This window comes from Vanessa cardui, chromosome 23, assembly GCF_905220365.1.
Source record: "Vanessa cardui chromosome 23, ilVanCard2.1, whole genome shotgun sequence".
NCBI lineage: Eukaryota > Metazoa > Arthropoda > Insecta > Lepidoptera > Nymphalidae > Vanessa > Vanessa cardui.
Window position 1 is genome coordinate 6,992,317 of NC_061145.1, and position 13,626 is coordinate 7,005,942.

Consider the following 13,626-nt stretch of genomic DNA (forward strand, 5'->3'; position numbering starts at 1 on the left):
AACTTCAAAAATATATCTTTTTATATCACGTAACATATATTAACCTATAAATGCGAAAGTAACTCTGTCTGTTACACCTTCCCGATTAAATCGTTGGACTGACTTTAGGCGAAGTATAGAATAGACGAATTCTGCGTCTATAAAAGCTCCTTTTTTTAATTCACCCTTCGAGGGGGTAAACAGGTTCAACTAGTTACATAAAACTATGAAATATTTCAAGCTATATTTATCTATGAAGAATCAAAACATTTCATTCAACGTTGTGTTTACTAAACAAATGAATACATGTTCTATATCTTAACTAACGTAAAAAAATGTCAGTAAAGGGTGGTAGATTAAAATTGTGTATAAAACTGATTAATGTAATGTTACTTAAATGTTTACTGATTACCATGAATAACAACAAGATTATTTAATATTTTTATTAACTTACTTTTAATCACAGGCTAACATGTAAATATTTATTATCTGTGGACTATTTTACTATTTAAAAAAAAGATAAAGGTGTTTATAATAATTTCAAATGGTAAAATGGCCTATTATTATCTTGTTCCTATTATAGTTACTTAATTTAAAGTAACCTACAATAGCAGCACCTTATGTGTGCTTTTGCAATGTGAATATTACTTTATGTAAATATATAATAAACTTATGTGTTCTAAAATACTGGTTTGTTTTTACCCCTTAGTATGGCATATCAATTAAAAAAATAATTGTCACACTCCTTACGAACGATTGCTTTTACTATATACATACATAGATTATTATGAAGTAACAGAGACAATGATGTAAAACAATGTTTGAGAATAATCAAATGCCAATGAATTAAAATATAAATCATATATAATACAAAGAGAAAGAGAGAGAGAGAGAGATCGCATGAAGGTGTTAACGCATCTTCCTTACGTGACGATTTCTCACATTTCACTCAAATGTAAGCCGCGCAAAAGAACTACATTCTAAATATATTAAGAATTAAGATGCAACTACTTTTATCGAACCATCAAGTCAAGTCAATTTAAAAAATGTAATTCACTAAAGAAGCGTTACATTTGCTTATTGGTTGTCTGTATATATTGTCATCACAATTAAGTTGAAAAATATGATCCTATTTTGCGCAACTAGGTACATGTCATTATCAATATCATACATCACTAATTTAAACGTAACGCTTCAAGTAGCATACATTTTTAGGATATGTTCATACATACTTAAATTAAGATCTGATTCAAATTAGATGTAGGCGATATTAACATCTAAGTACATAAGAAAAATGTTCATTAGTTCGTACGAAAGAAGACTCCCTTAAAAACTGTAATCACAATATAAGTTGCCTTCTTATCCTTTAACCCAAGCCAATCAGCTTCCTCATGGCAACAGCCACCTTTGTCATAGACACTGCCACCAATGATATACACCACTGTTATCACTGCATTGGCACAGAAATATAAGAAGCCTATACATATGTCCTAAAACTAGACTAAAAGACCTCCTCTCCCTTTGAGGAGATGGTTTTGAAGCATATTCCACTAAATTGCTCCAATGTGGGTTGGATACACATGTATCAGAATTTTATTGAAATTAGACAGACGCCGTTTCTCCTCGCGATGTTATGCTTCACAGCCAAGCACGAGGTGAATTGTAAAGACAAATTGAGCACATTAGAACTCAGTGTTGCTTGCCTGTGGTTTACTTTTTTTATGTTATAGTTTGGCGGACGAGCATATGGGCCACCTGATGGTAAGTGGTCACCATCACCCATAGACAATGACGCAGTAAGAAATATTAACTATTCCTTACATCGTCAATGTGCCAACAACCTTGGGAACTAAGATGTTATGTCCCTTGTGCCCGTAGTTACACTGGCTCACTCACCCTTCAGACCGGAACACAACAATACTGAGTACTGTTATTTGGCGGTAGAATTACTGATGAGTGGGTTGTACCTACCTAGACGGGCTTGCACAAAGCCCTACCACATGGTACCTTCTGGACTATCTTGGATCTTGTACAAAAGCGTAAGTAGTAGGTGATGAACGATGATAGGTATGATCCATCATCATCAAACATCTTTAGTGTTTTACATCTGGGAACATCTCAGGCCTAGCTTCTTGTTGACGAATACAATTTGCGTTTATTATATTTACGGAGACGAGTGTAATATTCACTTTCATATCACATTAGAAATTAAATACATTAGAAACTAAACAATCATTCAAATGGTCATATTTATTATATTAACAACCATCATCTAGTCAGGAAAACAGAATAATGATCAACTGATTTGAGTAAATTGAATAGTTTTATCGAATAATCTACGCTAATGACAATTTCAATTACATATATTATATGTACTTATATATGGCATTAAATACAATAAACCATCATCAATAAATAATTAAATAGCAAGTAATACGAGTTCTGAGAAATCATCGATTAGTTTGATCCTTATGTTCTCACTTTTGAAGACGATTAAAAATAGCGTTTTTGTTGTATTGTTGTACAATCTTAGCAATTCAATTTTATAATTATTTAAGCAATAATTTCATGAAACAACAATGAACATAATAATGCATTTGAAAATGTATGCTGAAAGCGTTATAGTATTTGTTTTTATTTATATATTTGGTTAGGCATTTGGTTAGGCATTTGATAAAACATAACATAAAATCCTTTTTATTATTTTAGTGTAAGACTCGATTTATTTAAAATACTTAGCTATTTACTTATCTTAATCAATATATAATATAATAATTTTAAAATAAATTCGAAAAAAATCGGACTAGGGAACTCCATTTGGCCCTTAAATCGGACCAAATGGAGTCCCTAGTAAATTTGCGTATCTTAATCATTCAACTCCAATTGCTAATCTGAGTTCGATAACATGAAGATATTGACAGATATACTCCTATATTTTTATTGTATAAATGTGATGCAACTACTGTTATAATAAAACCTAAAAAAACGAGTAATAACTTGACATTATAGACGTTCGGATCTCTTGCGAATAATTTGTAATATATTTAGTTCTTATCAGAACAAACTAAAATCGATACTGCTTTATTTAGAAGATGTGTAAATAAAATGAATACTTATAATTTATAGTTCCAGGTATCTGTCTTAATTATTATTACTCAGAATCGAACTGATTGTTTTTTAAATCATTTTTATTTTTACTACATTTTCCATTTATAAATTTCAAAAAAAAACTTTTTTTAGTTATAAGGTGCATGCAATGTTAAGTGTTTTTCCTTACAACAAATTAATTCAAAACTCAAGCCAGTATTGCCAGCGCTGAAAATTGCTAGGTGGTTTTGGCATAAAATTTTACTAAAAGGTTAAGATCAATAGCCAATCTCCATCGTGTCTTCTCCATCGCACATGACATTGGCGAAATAATCTGAGCCTTTTTGGCACAAATAAAAGCCACAAAAAAAAAAGATCAATAGCGTCTAGAAATACCGATAACTTATCTATAAATGACAATGACTCCTTAAGATATTTAAATAAATACTAGCAAAATTATTCAATAAAAAAATATTCCATTTGAAATTATGGAGCTATGAAGCGAATAGCGGTATTTTCATATTATTGTATGAAATCCATTCGACACACGAAGCCAAATATGTTTGGTTTAGCAGTGTTTGATGTTCGCGTCGCGTGCCTGTGAGCATCGCGGTGTTAGGGGTGTGGCACACTAGCCTGGTTGATTGATATAAAATGGGTTGATGGCATAAAAGAATATTAAACCAACTGAAATGTTTTCCGTAAAGTTTTAGCTCGTATGTCCTACTTATTTTCGTTTAATTCATTTTCAGAAAAAAAAACTCACCTAACAACGTGTATATTACTGTACATACTTGCTTAAATTGTCTAAAATGAAATAAATAATTAGTAGTATTGGCAGAATTATTAACAGTAAAAATTTCACATTTCGTTTTGCTTGCTTAAAGACTAACAACAGAAGTTTACGCCTCAACATCTTAAAAAAAAAGTCATCTCAATAAAATGATTTCCAGTATGTGATACCTAACCGTGTACATTACGAAAATTGAGTGATGAAACAAAATATTATATTTACATATCTACAGATAATTATCATTTTCGTTTTTATGAAATGTTGAGGAAAAAAAGCTACCTATTTGTTTTAGCTGACACAAAATATCAGAACTATTGCAACCAAAATGACGTACATTTAGTATTATATAAAGTGTAGTTACATCCTAACATTTCGATATACAAATTACATGAACATTAAAAATCTAAATTGTTAAAACTGTACGAGAATTTGTTACGGCCAAAGTTTGTTATTCGTTAATTGGTCACCAGATAGCGTTAAAAACCGTTATACATTGAAACTTAATTACAAATAATATTATAATAGGTAGAGGTCAGATTCCATTGGTTACGAACAAGACACGAATACTCTTTGGTCACATTTAAATATTTATTGGAAGTTGTTAATTCGTTAACTATGGTCAGTATCTTTACACGGACGCGATGAACCGTGAACAATAAATAATTACTGGTAACGACTGAAAACAAATGCTTTCCATTGTTTTGCGTCCAATTATAGCACGGATTTGTATAAAATTATTTAGAAATCAAACTAGAGTTTATTCGAATAGGCAATTAGAAGTAGATACATGATAGAAACTATTTGGGATATGATATTAATCGAAACAAGAAATAAATAGAACAAAAAGTGTTTAATAAATTAAGCTGGGTTCGAAAAATGCTCGCCCGCCAACCTATAACATAAAAAAAAGAATTGAATAAAAATTTCGAATTCTCAGTTTTCAAATCATAAAACGATTTTACAATAGTAGCTGTAATTACTCATTTTCAGCTGAAAAATCGGGACGGTCTTAGTATCGGAGAAACATATAAATTCGACGAAAAGCTTTTTGTTTGAATAGCTGTCTGGTGAAATAACTAGTTTTTTTTGACGACTGACGACACTTCAATATTCAGTAAGAAGATAAGCCTGATTTATTTTATTAATGTTTTGGATAATTTTACATATAAATAAATATGAGACAACATCACATACATTACTCTGATCCCAATGTTACTAAGTAGCTTAAGCACTTGTGATATGAAAAATCAGAAGTAACGACGGTACCACAAATACCCAGACCCAAGACAACATAGAAAACTAATGATAATCTACATCGACTCAGCCTCGAATCGAACCCGGGACCTCGGAGTGGCGTACCCATGAACACCTGTGTACACACCACTCGACCACGGAGGTCGTCAATTTTGTATTTATCAATAACGTTATAAATTGTTTCTAAAATCACTGGTTTAACTTCATTTCCGAGGTAAAAGTGAAACTAGTGGGGTATTGCTAGTTCGTTTGCCGTACAAGATTACAAGTACGTGAAATTAATTTCTTTAGTGAGAAACTACTTTCACTAAACAAATAAAAATATAATGAAATCATACTAAAATAATTTTGTCAAAATGAATGTATAGTAATTCCATACGTATAAAAAGCAAAAATATAGAGAAAAATAAATTACATTGATTTGAAAAATATGAGGAGGCTGACGGGTAAATTCTTCTGCTTGTGTGTATTTAGAAGATTATTAAGAAATATTAACCATACCTTCTGTAATGACAGTGTCATTACAGAACCCTTTAACCCTTTAACCCTTAATATTAAACGGAAAGAATAACTTTATCTTTAAAATATTTAATCTGTTATTATAATTTGACTAAGAAAATTATTTCTCTCACACTTGATCAAAATCAAAATAACAAACTTACAAGCACTTTTGAATCTTCATATAGAATTACGTGAAGCTATCACCGTTTCGGAAAGTAGATTCTACCGAGAAGAACCGGTAAGAAACACAGTAGTTACTCTTTTTCAACATTTAAAAAATACAATCATGTTAATTAATTAGCAGGATACATTACATACATATATAATTATGTATGTAATGTATCCTGCTAACTATAATAATTGTAACATATATGTACCTATGTCATCGTATTTATTTACAAAATATATTCAAAATGATTGCTATAAATAAATGTATGCTTCGAATTCTTGATTCAGACGAGGTTATGAAAGACTATTCGATCGATCTTTAGGTACGTGATATTCAAGAGATATTTATTTATGAACAATCCATTTCCTTGTAAATTTTAATTGTTTTTAGATTTTAATACAGAAATCACATGTACTAAACTATACATATATTTAAAAAATTACGATTTAAACGACCAATTAAACACGACCAGTAACGTTTTATATGTTACGTTGAAAACTCCCTTGTGAGGCCCATAAGAGGTTTTGAAAGAAATGCCTCTATACAAACATTGCAGCACTATAATTACGTTTGTAAGCAAAGAAAACCGCAAAGAAATTAAGTGAATCGTATAACTATGTATTACTCAAAGAAAACAAATAAAACACGGACATGAGCTGTTAATTTATGTTCTATAGAGTAATTAGTGCTGGCTATATTGATTTCGCAGGTTCAATTTTCGAAATTTAAAATTCAAAAGTACAGCTTTCGGTGTTTTTGTTCGAAATTTAATACTATAATTTTGAGGTCGGCACGCGTGATGGTAGGGTGTAACGTTGCTTTGTAAAATGTGACCAATTTAACTACGCCCCGCGGCGATGTACGTCAATAAGCAAAAATGACGATTCACATGAGAAACTTATTACAATATTTTAGCCTCTAATAATCAGACATTGAGTTTAATTTTCTGTAACACTTTCAAAAATTCGAATATAACTTTGTAGATAAGTGTACTGACTCTAGACTCATCTTTTAGCAAGACAGAGAAAGACAGTGGGCCTTAATACAGTGGTATTATAAAACAGTTGTTGATTTCGAATGTAGCAATTCGAAATTCAAAATAATTACGAAGTACAATCATAGGATGTTATTACGTTCCATTTGTTTTTAAAACCATAATGAATGGTGGTTTGTGAAAAAGTGTTGCAAGGCTTAATAATTATTAAGTTATCTTTCTATTAATATATTCAATAGAATTTTGCTAATTGTTATGAATAATGTGTCGTTAATGCATAATAAATTATTATAACAGTGTTTAAAATAATTTCATAAATACAAAAAAAACTGGTTTATAAAAAAAGTTACAAAATGGTATTTACTACTAATAGTAGGTGTGATAGTACTTTTAAGTTTTAAGTACTGTCAAATTAATCCTATGTATGCATTAAAAAAATCACACAAAGCATGGCGACAAAATGAACATAGAATGAAAACTTAATTATAATTTATAATTAAACTGCAATTATGATTAATTAGACGGCACGCGTCGCCGCGAGCATACCAGTTGCCTATCCGGGCAGCCATCTTTTTTTGTGCTAATTTTTTCTATCATTTCACCACATGGTCCCGCTATAGAAAAATATTTAAATATATAGATACGAGTAAAGTATAAAGACAGAACTTTTCTTTAAATTAGCAATTATTTTGTACCTATCTAGTACTCTAATGTGACAAATAACTAATAGCTGCTGCTTTTGTATGAGTTTATTTGTATTTAATTTTTTAAGATAATACTGTTATAGATTCTAGCATTGATAATTTCTTACAGTAATGAATTTTGTACCAAATGTTCTACATTAAATTTAAAAAATAATTGCGTTGCCGAAATATCACGAATATTCTTATTATTCCTAATATTAATTAATATAAGGTGTACAAGATGTTTCCTCAATTATAAGAGATAGGAAAACGTAAAATAATGATACACATAACAGTCAACAATGTAACTTAAATTTAAAAACCTAAATTTTTTTCCACAATCTTTAAAATTGTGGGTTAGAACGTTTAGTAAAGCACTCTGAATATGAACAAACTGTAACGATGAATATCAATAATATAATATTATAAAGAAATAGATATTCTACTTTAAAAATTCTAATGTATTAAGTCACCATAAATAAATCTAACATATTCCTACAGAGCATGCGAGAAGGAGCATTAACTCGAAGCTTTTGTAACAAATGACTACAATCTATCACTCTATGTATTACTCGTACTTTGTGCTTAAATAGATCGAAAATATTACGATTTACAAAAGAGGTCTTATATAGTAGATAGTATTTAAATCTGTGGTTATAAATTGTGATATTTTAGCCTGTGGATCGATGAAAAAGAAATGGCACCACCGTTTTAGATAATTTCTAATTCATTAATGCGGACACAATAGTGTGGATTCCATATAATACTATTGTATTCCAGTTTGGGAAGAACTAGAGTTATGAATATTTTGAAGTCCTTGTTATAAAGGACTATAAAAATATTGTAGAAGTCTCTTGGACACAACATTAAATATATGTGTTAAGTTAGTTATCACTTGCCATCAATTAGACAACTTAATTACTTAGATATAAAATCAACTGTTGAATCATATGCTACTTCAATAGTTACTAATTAATTAATTGAACAGGTGATTTTATATTCTTTGATTAAGAAAAGTACTGAAATAAGTGATTGGAACTTTGCACACTAACGTATTCTTTTCTACACAGTAGATGAATTAGGAAAAACTCGAAACTCGTCACAGAACAGGAGCGTGAAATATCAAAATGCTATGTGCAACATTGGCAATGATTATTATAATTTTTTTAGAATATATGTATTGACTTATATGCATAACATGTATCAAAATGGCGAACACCGAATTTTTTTTGACATATTAAATAGTTAATATCAGGTTATCTCGAATTCCGAGATAACTACCTAATTTTGACTAATATGACTGTATTAGTTGTCGATAAAATATGACAAAAAAAAAGACCCGCTGAGTTTCTTTCGCCGATTATTCTCAGGTCAGGGTGTTCCTTTTTCCGAAACGGAGGTAGTGTTTAATTTGACCTTCAATAAGAGAGAGAGTAATGCTTCTATGTTGAATAAAATAATTTGAGTTTGAGTTTGACATTTCTCAAATGAGAAGCGAAGTGATATCTAATCGAAAAGCACTTCAGTACTTTATAATATCAAACACTATTATAAATCTACACTTAATAAAAAAAATTGAAATTCGCTATTAAGCATATCGCAACGGTTATTTAATAGCTATCGAAATCCAATGAACATTAAGTTTTTTCCCATCCCCCGGGACCGAGGAATGGACTACAAGCCCCCGTGTGACGAATTAACGAGAAAAGTCGGCAATATGATGAATAGTTCCAAAGATTCGCTTCCCTATAGCGGTGAAACTGACATCCTGAACTGAAATAAGGCAGATCGAACACAACGCTGAGAAAAGCTTTAAACACAATAAATTTCTTTCAAATAAAATTATTAAATAAAATATCGATTCCTTGCCACGCTTAGTTATTCGTTTAATGATATTTTCACAAAAAATATTAATGATTATGTTTCTATTCATACATGAACAAATCACAGACATGTTGTCGATTGTCTATTGTTTTGTTTGACCTTATTTTTAGGCTTTTTTTTACAGACAGCAATTTCATAGTTATTAACTGTCATTCAATAAATATGTTAAGGATACATGAAAACCTTCGCAAAATCCACTTTCATTTAATTTACGATAATTTTATATTGACGTTTTAGCTATATAGTATATACATATGTCTATTTGATACTAGACTTATTTTAAAACAAAAAAAATAAACAAAGATCGATATAATAGCTTCTATAAAAGGATATGTGTTCATGACATTAATAATCACCTTCGCTTGCAAAAAAAAACATATTAGCAATAAATATTGCAAGTTTAAATCGTTTTTAAAACGCTCCGATTACAGTCGCCCTTAGCTGACAGAAGTGCAAAAAATAAACAGGCACGCAGCACCCGGGTATCTTCTATATAAAGTAAAGCACACCCGGGTTCCACAAAAGCCTTTGGAAGTGAATACAACAATAGTTCATAATGAAGTGGTTTTGTCACTCGCTATTCTCGTGTGGGTATATTAAAGTACAATTATGATATAAATGGGCGTTTATTGAGCGATTAGCGTGGACGTATCGCATGTTTTGAAACTGGCCTTTCGAAATGTACAATCGCCCACACAATGCCTGATAATTATTGTTTTATGGTGATTTGTATATTTTATAATTTGTTCTAACTATGGCTAACGCGGCATTGACCAAACAAATATTGCACAACGTATGACACACTAATTGAAATATAATAAAAATATTTTGGACATCGTTTAATAAATGTTTGTTTAAATCTCAGTGTCATCACAAAAATGTACTTCTAATACTTGATAGTAAGACATAATTATCAGCAATAAGCATAAATATTGGCAATGTTAAACAATATTAAGTAAATATTACATGGTCAATGCAATCTTGGGGACAAAAATGTTATGTCCCTATACTTGCGGGGTCAATCCGCATTCAAATACAGAACAATACTAATTACAGCCTTTTAGTGATAGAGTTCTTATATATTATGAATAAAAAAGGCCAACACCAGACACTCTGTAATTGGCATGGCTGATTCCTTAATTTAGATGTACGCATTAACATTATAGTAAATTGGAAAAAAAAAACTCATATTATGATTTCTTCCCACTAAGGTTCAAGTATATGAATAACTCAATAAGTAATTTTAATAAATGAGTTGTACGTGCATGTTTTTCCATTAGACAATTAAGTTTTTTCCAATCGTCCAATCGAACACATTCTATTTTTAAAAATGCCATATTAACTTTTTCGTCGCACTTTCGATCACAATTAAGTGCTTATATAGATAATGATGCCGTAATAAAATTTGTGAAAGGAACATCAAAACGTCCTCATAAATTACATAGATATTGCGCGTGATGTAACTATAATGCGTAAAGACACGATATTGTACAATATTATTACATTTAACTCAGGTACTTGAAGATGTATTCATGCGTGCGGCAACCGCAAAGCGCCATTTATGAATACAATAGAGTATACACGTAATAGTTAAAAAAAATTAGAATCGCGATTAAAAATGTACTATGAAACTTACTTGTGGAATTTAAAATCGGAAATCTCTTGGTGGTAGGGCTTTGTGCAAGCCCGCCTAGATAGGTACCACCCAATCATCAGATATTCTACCGCTAAACAACAGTACGCAGTATTGTTGTGTTTCGGTTTGAAGGGTGAGAGAGCCAGTGTAACTACAGGCACCGGACATAGCATCTTAGTTCCCAAGGTTGGTGGCGCATTGACGATGTAAGGAATAGTTAATATTTCTTAGAGCGTCATTGTCTATGGGTGATGGTGACCACTTACCATCAGGTGGCACATGTGCTCGGCCGCCAACCTACACAAAAAAATTAGTTAGTAAATATATGCTATACATTTACTGGAACACATTTTATATTATTTCATTTGATACACCAGATACAATGGAAGGTAATATTATGCCCACGTTTGAAATATAACCTCACCAATAGTAAGAACTGATATCCAGTAACGACCTCATCTCAGCTATGGATACTCTACAGGTGATATTAAGAAACAGATCAGTAGATTATTATGAGCTGAGATGGCCCAGTGGTTAGAACGCGTGCATCTTAACCGATGATTGCGGGTTCAAATCCAGGCAAGCACCACTATATGTTTATATATATATGTGCTTAATTTGTATTTATAATTCATCTCGTGCTCAGCGGTGAAGGAAAACATCGTGAGGAAACCTGCATGTGACAAATTTCATACAAATTCTGCCACATGTGTATTCCCACAACCCGCATTGTAAAAGCGTGGTGGAATATGTTCCAAACCTTCTCCTCAAAGGGAGAGGAGGCCTTTAGCCCAGCAGTGGGAATTTACAGGCTGTTGTTGTTGTGTTGTATATGACGTCGAGACTGTATGATGTAATACCTTTACCTTTTACAAGAATTTTTATCCTTTATTTAAAAAATCTTTTATTCTGACTGTCTGGAAAGCTGATATTTTTTAACACAAGCTTCCACTAAGGAATCACTATTAAAAATCTCAAATTTAAAGAGGATAATTTCATATGAATATTACACGCACGAAATCGAAACAGGCAGCTGTTATAGTTTATACATATCTACCGCTAAACAGCAATACTAAGTATTGTTGTATTCCGGTTTGACGGGTGAGTAGGCCAGTGTAACGACAGACAAGGGACATTAGCTCCCAAGGTTTGTTAGCGCCTTGGTGATCTATATCACGTAACATACTATGTAATAACTTACCTATGTAAGTCACATAAGAAATAGTTGATATTTTCTCACAACGTCAACATCTATGGGTCACCGCTCATAGATGTTATGTATTTATTTATTATGTTTATATCTGCTCTGTACACCCCTTCCCTTTTTCTATAACTGTTTTCCTCTACCTTAAGGTTGCCTGGAAGAGATCGCTGTGTTAGCGATAAGGCCGCCTCTTGTACATCTTTCATCTAACCGTGTATATGTGATTTATTTACTGGTGTACAATAAAGAGTATTTTGATTTGATTTGATGTTGGCGCTGACGGGAAAAACATTGATCTCAGCCCATTTTTCCGACATCCTGATTTTATTACATTGTTTAGAAATACAAAACTTTTAAAATATTTCAGATAAATCGTTTGTGTGACGATAACGGAAAAGATTTAAACATTTTGTCGCTATATTTAACCTTCACTCTGATGTAATTGTAAAAAACATAACCTTGTGAAAATGAAATGTAAGCTGAATACCGTAAGTATTACTAGGATATAAAAGTTAAAGCAAACATACTGGTTGTTTTCAAATTTACAGTATTAAATTAATACAGCACATATTAGTATCACATACAAGTTTCATTAAAAGTAGAACATCTCACCTTATTGCCTTCACTGGTAAGAGGAGGGCTGGTGAGTTTTTTGCCCAGGAGATCGGAATTGCGATTTAACGGGGAAATGCTGCAAGCATTCTTGTCACCATTCCACGCGGTCATGATTTATACAGTTACCATTTTAAATTCCTATTTGTAAATCTAAGGATTCTTATAGAATTATTAACATTAAATCCTCCTCCTATTAGTTATAACAATTAAACATATATTTTTAGTACGAACATTGTTTGTGTTTGTTGATTAGTTTAATTCCTTACACATGGTAGAATTGTCTAATTGGCGTTTGGTTAAATAAAGAAACACTAGACGTATATATATTTACATATACATATTATATCTTCGTAAATATCTAATATTCTAAAATCAAGCCAGTATTGTCTTCTGAATTACTCTTTGCACAACATGTATCGATCATGGTTAGGATACTGTTAGTATTGACCCTTAAGCTTACCCTACGCACGAATCGACTTGTGAGGTCGCGAGCATCCCCGACGTAGATGCAATCAAGGTAAATCCAAAATCATCCTAATCGCTTTGTGATATGTGGGTTACATATACATAAGCGGGATCGTGGAGTTGAAGTCACTTTAGACTTTTAATTTAATGGCATAACAAAATGACGAACTCCGTGGTCGAGTGGTGTGTACACCGGCTTTCATGGGTACGCCGCTTCGAGGTCCCGGGTTCAATTCGCGGCCGAGTCAATGTAGATTATCATTAGTTTTCTATGTTGTCTTGGGTCTGAGTGTTTGTGGTGCCGTCGTTACTTCTGATTTTCCATAACACAAGTGCTTTAGCTACTTACATTGGAATCAGAG